The sequence below is a fragment of the Bombina bombina genome, chromosome 1, assembly GCF_027579735.1.
Source record: "Bombina bombina isolate aBomBom1 chromosome 1, aBomBom1.pri, whole genome shotgun sequence".
NCBI classification, from domain to species: domain Eukaryota; kingdom Metazoa; phylum Chordata; class Amphibia; order Anura; family Bombinatoridae; genus Bombina; species Bombina bombina.
This window is the reverse complement of record NC_069499.1, coordinates 597,390,634-597,403,247: the sequence shown is the minus strand read 5'-3', so window position 1 is coordinate 597,403,247 and position 12,614 is coordinate 597,390,634. Positions and strand designations below refer to the sequence as shown.

The window sequence follows — 12,614 nt, the reverse complement described above, 5'->3', positions numbered from 1 at the left end:
TGTTGATTTTGAAGTATGTTTTGGATCATTGTCCTGCTGGAAGATCCAACCATGGCTCATTTTAAGCTTTCTGGCAAAGGCAGTAAGGTGTTCATTTAATATCTGTTGATATTTGATAGAGTCCCTAATGCCATGTATCCTAACAAAATGTCCAGGTCCACTGGCAGAAAAACAGCCCCAAAACATTAAAGATACATCATCATATTTAAAGGGACATAAAACAGGTTGAGATCTGTGCATATTCTAAAGGGCTAATTAATGAAAAAATGTTTGCATAAAAAATTGTTTACAAATTTCTGTATTTTAAAATAATTTTAAAATATTTTTTTTAAAATAAGCAAAATTAATTACATAGATTAGCTGCCTGGAGCAGTCAACTCCACCCCTCTTATCACTGTTTAGATCCAGGCATTGTATTTCAACTGAGTTCACAGCTTCTAGGCTTGCTCCAGCAGATAATCCCTATTCACTTTTGCATTCTACCAAAAGAACAATAGATATAGATACAGCCATAGAAGGAAATGTGTGGGGGGAGTTAGAGCTTTACAATTCAGAAACTAAAAAGAAAGGGTTAATGGTGAGGCACTGTAGTATAAATTTGTAGGTAAAGTAATTAAAATACATATTATTATATTTTTTCTCTATTCCAACTTGTTTTATGTCCCTTTAACAGAGGGCATGAGGTACTTTTCCATATGGCTACCTCTCTGTGTGTGCCAAACCCAAATCTGGTGTTTATTGCCCAAAATCTCTATTTTGGATTCATCTGACCATAGAACCCGATCTCATTTGAAGTTCCAGTAGTGTCTGGCAAACTGAAGAAGCTTGAGTTTGTTTTTGCATGAGAATAGAGGCTTTTTTTTATTCAAACCCTTCCAAACAATTTGTGGTGATGTAGGTGGCATTGGATTGTAGTTTTGGAGACTTTCTGACCCCAAGATGCAACTAACTTCTGCAATTCTTCATCTGTGATCCTTGAAGATACTTTGGCCACTCGAAACATCCTCTTCACAGTGCATTGAGACCATATAGACACATGTCCCCTTCCAGGTTGATTCATAGGGGCATATTTATCAAGGTCTGGCGGACCTGATCCGACACTGCGGATCAGGTCCACCAGACCTTGCTGAATACGGCGAGCAATACGCTCACCGTATTCAGCATTGCATCAGCAGCTCACAAGAGCTGCTGGTGCAACGCCGCCCCCTGCAGACTCACGGCCAATGGGCCGCCAGCAGGGGGGTGTCAATCAACCTGATCATACTCAATCGGGTTGTATTGTGGCGATGTCTGTCCGCCTGCTCAGAGCAGGCAGACAGGTTATGGAGCAGCGGTCTTTGTGACCGCTGCTTCATAACTGCTGTTTCTGGCAAGTCTGAAGACTCGCCAGGAACAGGGGCCATCAAGCTCCATACAGAGCTTGATAAATACAGCCCATAACATTTCCAGTTGAGTGGAACATCTTAATTATTGCCCTGATGGTGGAAATTGGCATTTTCAATGCTTTTGCTATTTTCTTATAGTCACTTCCAATTTTGTGAAGCTTGACAACCTTTTGCTGCACATCTCAGATATATTCCTTGGTCTTACCCATTGTGATGAATGACTAAGGGAATCTGGCCTATGTATTACCTCATATTTATACGCCTGTGAAACATTAATTCATGGTTGAACAATTTCCTGTTTCTAGTCACCCAGGTGTACTAACATTTTTTAAATATACTTCAAATATATTATTTCTTATATGAATTCATTGGGGTGCCACCAATAATTGTGCCATTTATTTGAGTATTTTTTCAATAAAAGCTCAAAAGGTTAAACAATAAAGTCAATTTTTCACAGCCTTCTTTGCTCATATTTACCATGGGTGGCAATATTAGTGGAGAGCACTGTATTTAGGTCATAGAGTCTTTCTTTGTACATTTTATATTTTAGACCATGTACCATTTTAGCAGCCCTCCTTTGGACAGTTTCTAGTTTATTTATATCCTTCTGGAGATATGGTCTCAAGAACTGTACACAGTATTCCAGATGAGGCCTAACTAATGATCTGTAAAGTGGCATAAGAACCTTGCTATTTCTGCTACTCATTTGAATACACTCCATTTATTGAAACCCTTTTGCCTTCTACCCTGCATTCTACACACTTAAAAAACTTAGCATCTACTCTAAGTAAAGACATTTTGTGAATAGGTTTGTTGTGTGGGACAGTGTCAAAAGTTTTGATAAAGTTTAGATATGCAACATATATAACGTCTCCCTGGTCTATTCATTTAGTTATATGGTCAAAGAAATCAATTAGATTAGTCTGACATGACCTTCCAGCAGTGAAACAATGCTGTCCTTTGTCTTCTAAGTTGGTTGCCTCAAGGTAAGACACAAGTCTTTCCTTTAAAAGAGATTTTATTACTTTCCCTGCAATTGAAGTGAAATTTACTGGCCTACAGTAAGCAGAATCTTCCCTAATACCCTTTTTATGTGGAGGGACTACATTGGCAATTTTCCAGTCTTTTGGAACAACTCCTGAAACCAGTGACTGATTAAATAAAACAGCTAATGGAGTAGCTATCACAGATCGAAGTTCTCTTAGAACCCTTGGATGAATATTATCTGAACACACAGACTTATTTAATTTTATTTTTTATAAAGTCGTTGAAACCTCTTCCTCTGTAAAAAGAAAAGTGCTACTCACATTATTTAAAGTAACGCCCCTTAATAGAATTTCACTATCTTTACAATCTGTTGAAAAGACTGAACAAAAGTAACCATTTAGACAGTTTGCTATTTGATTATCTCCTTCCACTACTCTGTCATCAGTCTTGAGTCTTATTATCCCTTCGTTAGTTTTTCTCTTTTCACTGATATATTTAAAGAAGGATTTGTCACCATTTTTTATAGACATGTGCACGGTTAAAAAATTCGGTTCGTTTTCGGTTCGGATCGATTCGGACTTTTCGAATTTCGGTTCGGATCGAATCGGATTCAGCAAAATCTGAATGAATTCGTTTCGGATTTATTCGGATTCAAATAAATTCGTTTCGGATTTATTCGGATCCGAATAAATTCATTTCGGATTTATTCGGATTCGGCTGAATTCGGTTCTATTCGGTTCCGAAATTCGGTATGTTTTAGTACACTAACACCCATTTAGTACACTAAGTCACTAACACCCATAAACTACCTATGAACCACTAAACCGAGGCCCCCCACATCGCAAACCCTATAATAACATTATTTAACCCCTAATCTGCCGATCGGATATCGCCGCCACCTACATTATAACTATTAACCCCTAATCTGCTGTCCCTAACACCGCCGACCCCTACATTATAGTTATTAACCCCTAATCTGCCCCCCCCAACGTCGCCGCAATCTAACTACAAGTATTAACCCCTAATCTGCCGACCCGATATCGCCGCCGCCTACATTATAGATATTAACCCCTAATCTGCTGTCCCTAACACCGCCAACCCCTACATTATAGTTATTAACCCCTAATCTGCCCCCCCAACGTCGCCGCAATCTAACTACAAGTATTAACCCCTAAGGCTGAAAAAAACCTAACACCGCAGCCCCATTGTTTCCTATGGGGAAACACTAAGTCTGCACCTAACACCCTAACATGTACCCCGAGTCTCTAAACACCCCTAATCTGACACTTATTAACCCCTAATCTGCCGCCCCCGCTATCGCTGACACCTGCATTATCTTATTAACCCCTAATCTGCCGACCGAATATCGCCGCCACCTACATTATAGCTATGAACCCCTAATCTGCTGTCCCTAACATCGCCGACCCCTACATTATAGTTATTAACCCCTAATCTGCCCCCCCCCCAACGTCGCCGCAATCTAACTACAAGTATTAACCCCTAATCTGCCGACCCGATATCGCCGCCACCTACATTATAGCTATTAACCCCTAATCTGCTGTACCTAACATCGCCGACCCCTACATTATAGTTATTAACCCCTAATCTGCCCCCCCCAACGTCGCCGCAATCTAACTACAAGTATTAACCCCTAATCTGCCGACCTGATATCGCCGCAACCTAAAATTATAGCTATTAACCCCTAATCTGCAGTACCTAACATCGCCGACCCCTACATTATAGTTATTAACCCCTAATCTGCCCCCCCCAATGTCGCCGAAAACCTAACTACAAGTATTAACCCCTAATCTGCCGACCGCAAATCGCCGCCACTATAATAAATGTATTAACCCCTAAACCGCCGCACTCCCGCCTCGCAAATACTATAATACATTTTATTAACCCCTAATCTGCCCTCCCTAACATCGCCGCCACCTACCTACAATTATTAACCCCTAATCTCCCACCCCCAACGTCGCCGCTACTATAATAAGGTTATTAACCCCTAAACCTAAGTCTAACCCTAACACTAACACCCCCTAACTTAAATATAATTTAAATAAAACGAAATAAATTTACTATAGTTAAATAAAAGAATCCTATTTAAAACTAAATACTTACCTGTAAAATAAACCCTAATATAGCTGCAATATAACTAATAGTTACATTGTAGCTATTTTAGCATTTATATTTATTTTACAGGCAACTTTGTATTTATTTTAACTAGGTACAATAGTTATTAAATAGTTATTAACGATTTAATAACTACCTAGCTAAAATAAATACAAATTTACCTGTAAAATAAATCCTAACCTAAGCTACAATTACACCTAACACTACACTATCATTAAATTAATTAAATAAATGAATCCTATTTAAAACTAAATACTTACCTGTAAAATAAACCCTAATATAGCTGCAATATAACTAATAGTTACATTGTAGCTATTTTAGCATTTATATTTATTTTACAGGCAACTTTGTATTTATTTTAACTAGGTACAATAGCTATTAAATAGTTATTGACTAATTAATAGCTACCTAGTTAAAATAATTACAAAATTACCTGTAAAATAAATCCTAACCTAAGTTACAATTAAACCTAACACTACACTATCATTAAATAAATTAACTACAAGTACCTAAAATTATCTACAATTAAATAAACTAAACTAAAGTACAAAAAAAACAAAACACTAAATTACAAAAAAACAAACACTAAATTACAAAAAATAAAAAAATATTACAAGAATTTTAAACTAATTACAGCTAATCTAAACCCCCTAATAAAATAACAAAGCCCCCCAAAATAAAAAAAATGCCCTACCCTATACTAAATTACAAAAGTTAACAGCTCTATTACCTTACCAGCCCTTAAAAGGGCCTTTTGCGGGGGCATGCCCCAAAGAAAACAGCTCTTTTGCCTGTAAAAAAACACACAATACCCCTCCCCCACATTACAACCCACCACCCACATACCCCTAATCTAACCCAAACCCCCCTTAAATAAACCTAACACTACCCCCTGAAGATCTCCCTACCTTGAGTCGTGTTCAGCCAGCCGGGCCGAAGTCTTCATCCGATGGGGCAGAAGAGGACATCCAGACCGGCAGAAGTCTTCATCCAAGCGGGGCAAGAAGAGGTCTTCCATCCATCAGAAAAGTACCAAAAAACAAACAAACACTAAATTACCAAAAATAATAAAATATTACAATAATTTCAAACTAATTACACCTAATCTAAGCCCCCTACTAGCTATTAATATAGCTACAATATAACTAATAGTTACATTGTAGCTATTTTAGGATTTATATTTATTTTACAGGCAACTTTGTATTTATTTTAACTAGGTACAATAGTTATTAAATAGTTAATAAATATTTAATAACTACCTAGCTAAAATAAATACAAATTTACCTGTAAAATAAATCCTAACCTAAGTTACAATTACACCTAACACTACACTATCATTAAATTAAATAAATTAATCCTATATAAAACTAAATACTTACCTGTAAAATAAACCCTAATATAGCTGCAATATAACTAATAGTTACATTGTAGCTATTTTAGGATTTATATTTATTTTACAGGCAACTTTGTATTTATTTTAACTAGGTACAATAGCTATTAAATAGTTATTGACTATTTAATAGCTACCTAGTTAAAATAATTACAAAATTACCTGTAAAATAAATCCTAACCTAAGTTACAATTAAACCTAACACTACACTATCATTAAATAAATTAACTACAAGTACCTACAATTAAATACAATTAAATAAACTAAACTAAAGTACAAAAACCCCCCCACTAAATTACAAAAAATAAAAAAATATTACAAGAATTTTAAACTAATTACACCTAATCTAAGCCCCCTAATAAAATAACAAAGCCCCCCAAAATAAAAAAATGCCCTACCCTATACTAAATTACAAAAGTTAACAGCTCTATTACCTTACCAGCCCTTAAAAGGGCCTTTTGCGGGGCATGCCCCAAAGAAAACAGCTCTTTTGCCTGTAAAAAAAAATCACAATACCCCCCCCCCACATTACAACCCACCACCCACATACCCCTACTCTAACCCAAACCCCCCTTAAATAAACCTAACACTACCCCCCTGAAGATCTCCCTACCTTGAGTCGTGTTCACCCAGCCGGGCCGAAGTCTTCATCCGATGGGGCAGAAGAGGACATCCAGACCGGCAGAAGTCTTCATCCAAGCGGGGCAAGAAGAGGTCTTCCATCCATCAGAAAAGTACCAAAAAACAAACAAACACTAAATTACCAAAAATAATAAATATTACAATAATTTTAAACTAATTACACCTAATCTAAGCCCCCTACTAGCTATTAATATAGCTACAATATAACTAATAGTTACATTGTAGCTATTTTAGGATTTATATTTATTTTACAGGCAACTTTGTATTTATTTTAACTAGGTACAATAGTTATTAAATAGTTAATAACTATTTAATAACTACCTAGCTAAAATAAATACAAATTTAACTGTAAAATAAATCCTAACCTAAGTTACAATTACACCTAACACTACACTATCATTAAATTAATTAAATAAATGAATCCTATTTAAAACTAAATACTTACCTGTAAAATAAACCCTAATATAGCTACAATATAACTAATAGTTACATTGTAGCTATTTTAGGATTTATATTTATTTTACAGGCAGCTTTATATTTATTTTAACTAGGTAAAATAGCTATTAAATAGATATTTACTGTTTAATAGCTACCCAGTTAAAATAATTACAAAATTACCTGTAAAATAAATCCTAACCTAAGTTACAATTAAACCTAACACTACACTATCATTAAATAAATTAAATAAATTAACTACAAGTACCTACAATTAAATACAATGAAATAAACTAAAGTACAAAAATAAAAAATATTACAAGAATTTTAAACTAATTACGCCTAATCTAAGCCCCCTAATAAATTAACAAAGCCCCCCAAAATAAAAAAAATGCCCTACCCTATACTAAATTACAAAAGTTAACAGCTCTATTACCTTACCAGCCCTTAAAAGGGCCTTTTGCGGGGCATGCCCCAAAGAAAACAGCTCTTTTGCCTGTAAAAAAAAACCACAATCCCCACCCCACATTACAACCCACCACCCACATACCCCTACTCTAACCCAAGCCCCCCCTTAAATAAACCTAACACTACCCCCCTGAAGATCTCCCTACCTTGAGTTGTGTTCACCCAGCCGGGCCGAAGTCTTCATCCGATGGGGCAGAAGAGGACATCCAGACCGGCAGAAGTCTTCATCCAAGCGGGGCAAGCAGAGGACTTCCATCCATCAGAAGTCTTGATCCAGGCGGCATCTTCTCTGTTCATCCATCCGGAGTGGAGCGGCAGCATCCTGAAGACATCCGACGTGGAGCATCCTCTTCTTTCTTGATCCGACGACTAAATGACTGTACCTTTAAGTGACGTCATCCAAGATGGCGTCCCTTGAATTCCGATTGGCTGATATGATTCTATCAGCCAATCGGAATTAAGGTAGGAAAATCTGATTGGCTGATTCAATCAGCCAATCAGATTCAAGTTCAATCCGATTGGCTGATTGAACTCGCATTCTATTGGCTGATCGGAACAGCCAATAGAATGCGAGCTCAATCTGATTGGCTGATTGGATCAGCCAATCGGATTGAACTTGAATCTGATTGGCTGATTGAATCAGCCAATCAGATTTTCCTACCTTAATTCCGATTGGCTGATAGAATCCTATCAGCCAATCGGAATTCAAGGGACGCCATCTTGGATGACGTCACTTAAAGGTACAGTCATTTAGTCGTCGGATCAAGAAAGAAGATGATGCTCCACGTCGGATGTCTTCAGGATGCTGCCGCTCCGCTCCAGATGGATGAACAGAGAAGATGCTGCCTGGATCAAGACTTCTGATGGATGGAAGACCTCTTCTTGCCCCGCTTGGATGAAGACTTCTGCCGGTCTGGATGTCCTCTTCTGCCCCATCGGATGAAGACTTCGGCCCGGCTGTGTGAACACGACTCAAGGTAGGGAGATCTTAAGGGGGGTAGTGTTAGGTTTATTTAAGGGGGTTTGGGTTAGAGTAGGGGTATGTGGGTGGTGGGTTGTAATGTGGGGGGGGATTGTGGGTTTTTGTACAGGCAAAAGAGCTGTTTTCTTTGGGGCATGCCCCCGCAAAAGGCCCTTTTAAGGGCTGGTAAGGTAATAGAGCTGTTAACTTTTGTAATTTAGTATAGGGTAGGGCATTTTTTTTTATTTTGGGGGGCTTTGTTATTTTATTAGGGGGCTTAGATTAGGTGTAATTAGTTTAAAATTCTTGTAATATTTTTTTATTTTTTGTAATTTAGTGTTTTTTTTTTGTACTTTAGTTTAGTTTATTTCATTGTATTTAATTGTAGGTACTTGTAGTTAATTTATTTAATTTATTTAATGATAGTGTAGTGTTAGGTTTAATTGTAACTTAGGTTAGGATTTATTTTACAGGTAATTTTGTAATTATTGTAACTAGGTAGCTATTAAATAGTCAATAACTATTTAATAGCTATTGTACATAGTTAAAATAAATACAAAGTTGCCTGTAAAATAAATATAAATCCTAAAATAGCTACAATGTAACTATTAGTTATATTGCAGCTATATTAGGGTTTATTTTACAGGTAAGTATTTACTTTTATATAGGATTCATTTATTTAATTAATTTAATGATAGTGTAGTGTTAGGTGTAATTGTAACTTAGGTTAGGATTTATTTTACAGGTAAATTTGTATTTATTTTAGCTAGGTAGCTATTAAATAGTAATTAACTATTTAATAACTATTGTACCTAGTTAAAATAAATACAAAGTTGCCTGTAAAATAAATATAAATCCTAAAATAGCTACAATGTAACTATTAGTTATATTGCAGCTATATTAGGGTTTATTTTACAGGTAAGTATTTAGTTTTAAATAGGATTAATTTATTTAACTATAGTAAATTTATTTCGTTTTATTTAAATTATATTTAAGTTAGGGGGTGTTAGTGTTAGGGTTAGACTTAGGTTTAGGGGTTAATAACCTTATTATAGTAGCGGCGACGTTGGGGGCGGGAGATTAGGGGTTAATAATTGTAGGTAGGTGGCGGCGATGTTAGGGAGGGCAGATTAGGGGTTAATAAAATGTATTATAGTATTTGCGAGGCGGGAGTGCGGCGGTTTAGGGGTTAATACATTTATTATAGTGGCGGCGATTTGCGGTCGGCAGATTAGGGGTTAATACTTGTAGTTAGATTGCGGCGACATTGGGGGGGGCAGATTAGGGGTTAATAACTATAATGTAGGGGTCGGCGATGTTAGGTACTGCAGATTAGGGGTTAATAGCTATAATTTTAGGTTGCAGCGATATCAGGTCGGCAGATTAGGGGTTAATACTTGTAGTTAGATTGCGGCGACGTTGGGGGGGGCAGATTAGGGGTTAATAACTATAATGTAGGGGTCGGCGATGTTAGGTACAGCAGATTAGGGGTTAATAGCTATAATGTAGGTGGCGGCGATATCGGGTCGGCAGATTAGGGGTTAATACTTGTAGTTAGATTGCGGCGACGTTGGGGGGGGGCAGATTAGGGGTTAATAACTATAATGTAGGGGTCGGCGATGTTAGGGACAGCAGATTAGGGGTTCATAGCTATAATGTAGGTGGCGGCGATATTCGGTCGGCAGATTAGGGGTTAATAAGATAATGCAGGTGTCAGCGATAGCGGGGGCGGCAGATTAGGGGTTAATAAGTGTCAGATTAGGGGTGTTTAGAGACTCGGGGTACATGTTAGGGTGTTAGGTGCAGACTTAGTGTTTCCCCATAGGAAACAATGGGGCTGCGGTGTTAGGTTTTTTTCAGCCGAAACTCCCCATTGTTTCCTATGGGGAAATCCCGAATTTTACCGAGCTAATTCGGATTTATTCGGAGATACGGCAGCTATTTCGGATTCATTCGGTAGATTCGGAAGTATTTTAATTCGGAAATCCGAATCGATCCGAATCTCCGAATTTACCGAATTTTCCGAATTTCCGAATAAATCCGAAACGAACCGCACATGTCTAATTTTTTACACATTGCACTATTTTCTCTTCTGCATCAGCTTTAGCCTTACTGATTAACTGTTTTGTCATCTTTAATTTGTTTTTGTCTTAACTGCATGTGCTACTTTCCTTAAAAACCATATTGGTTTTCTTTTACTTTTACAAACAAGCCTTATACAGTATTTAGTTGCATTGAGAATAGAGTTTGTAGAATAATACCACTGTTCTTGTACTCCTGTAATCTGTGCCATCTCTTTTAGAGATTAATTTAGGTATTTGCCCATGTAAGGAAAATCAACCATTCTAAAGTCTATAACTTTTGTTTTACTATGGTTGCACAGTACCTTTGCCTTAGTTTATTTAGCAATGGGTACTTCCCAGTCTACATCAGGCATATTAAAGTCCCCCACTACTATAATCGTGCCCTTCATTGTGATTTTGGCTATTTCATCAATTAATTGTTGATCTGATGCTTCATCCTTTAATGGAGGCCTATATACTACCCCTATTCTAAACACCTGTTTCCCATTAGTTTCTTTAGTTACATAAAAAACACTTTCTACATTGACATTGGTTTCTACATTTTCAGTTAGTTTAATATTTTCTTTCATGTACAGCGCTCTATTTTTTAAACAAAATGTAACCAGGTATCACTGTTTCCCAGTCATGAGAGTCATTGTGCCCTGTCTCTGTTATAGCTACCAAATACAATTTATTTTGAATCATTATTGCAGTAAGTTCATGTAATTTATTTATTAAGCTGCAAGTATTTGTGCACGTTGCAAGAAAAACATTTCTAGAATTCTTAAATCCTTTACTTACTAGCCAATCATGAGCACTCTTCCTAATTTTGAATCTTTTGCTTACAGTTAACTTTTTTCTTAAAGGGACATAAAATCCAAATGTTTTCTTTCATGATTCATATAGAACATACAATTTTAAACAACTTTCCAATTTACTTCTATTATTACATTTTCTTTGTTTTAAAAGCAGGTAAGTAAGTTCAGGAGTGTGCATGTATCAGCAGACCTATATGGCAGCAGTTTTGCAACAATGTTATACATTAGCAAAAGCACTAGATGGCAGCATTATTTCCTGTCATGTAGTGCTCCAGACATGTGCACACTACCTACCTAAATATTGCTTCAACAAAGAATAGCAAGAGAATTAAGCAAATTTGATAATAGAAGTCAATTGGAATCCTTTCTAAATTGTATTCTCTGTCTGAATCATGAAAGAAAACAAATAGCTTTCATGTCCCTTTTATTTATAATTCTCTTCCAGAGCATTCTACTTTGGTCTACATTTTAACAAGAAGGAGCTTGTATCTCACCCTATGGGCCCCATTTTTTAATCTGCAATTGCAGCTTTGGGATCTCAGCGTATTTAAGTACCTATGTTCTGAAGACCGCAGAGACTTAGCCTCTCCACCATCTAAAGTGTGGCAGAGTTAAATCATCGGATCGGAATGATTGATAGCCCTGCTCATGTGCCACTGGCATTTGCATAACACGTTTAATTAATTTGCTTGATTTTGCTGAAAAATCTGCCTGTTAAGTGTGCTTGCTCCACTTCCTCTAAGAGAGGTTGGTGTCTCGCCATCATACTTAGGTAAGCAGAAATTTAACTGAGCCTGACACATTCTGCACAGTGATTGATTAGCAGAGATCACAAACACATTTACATCTGTTCTTAATTGGCCACAACTAAGGAGATAAGAAATATAGGTTCAACAAGTGTAACTGAACCTTTTAAAAGACAGTCTAGTCAAAACTTTAAACACCTTTACAATTTACTTTTATCATCAAATTTGCTTTGTTCTCTTGGTATTCTTTGTTGAAAGCTAAACCTACGTAGGCTCATATGCTAATTTCTAAATCCTCAGTGCATTTCCACGGTTTTTCACAGTTGGTTAGTGCTAGTTCATGTGTGCCATATAGATAACGTTGTACTCACTCCCATGGAGTTATTTATCAGTCAACACTGATAGGCTAAAATGCAAGTCTGTCAAAAGAACTGAAATATGGGGGCAGTCTGCAGAGGGTTAGATACAAGGTAATCACAGCGTCAAAAGTATATTAATATAACTGTGTTAGCTATGCAGAATCTGGGAATGGGCAACAAAGGGATTATCTAGCTTTTTAAAGGGCCACTAAATACAGTTGAATTGT

At 36.8% G+C, this 12,614-nt stretch overlaps 1 protein-coding gene across 1 annotated transcript in view; it reads left to right on the top strand.

The window, feature by feature from the left end:
* Positions 1-12,614, top strand: part of F8 (coagulation factor VIII) — a 269,846-nt gene that overhangs the window by 142,979 nt on the left and 114,253 nt on the right. The window lies entirely within an intron of this gene.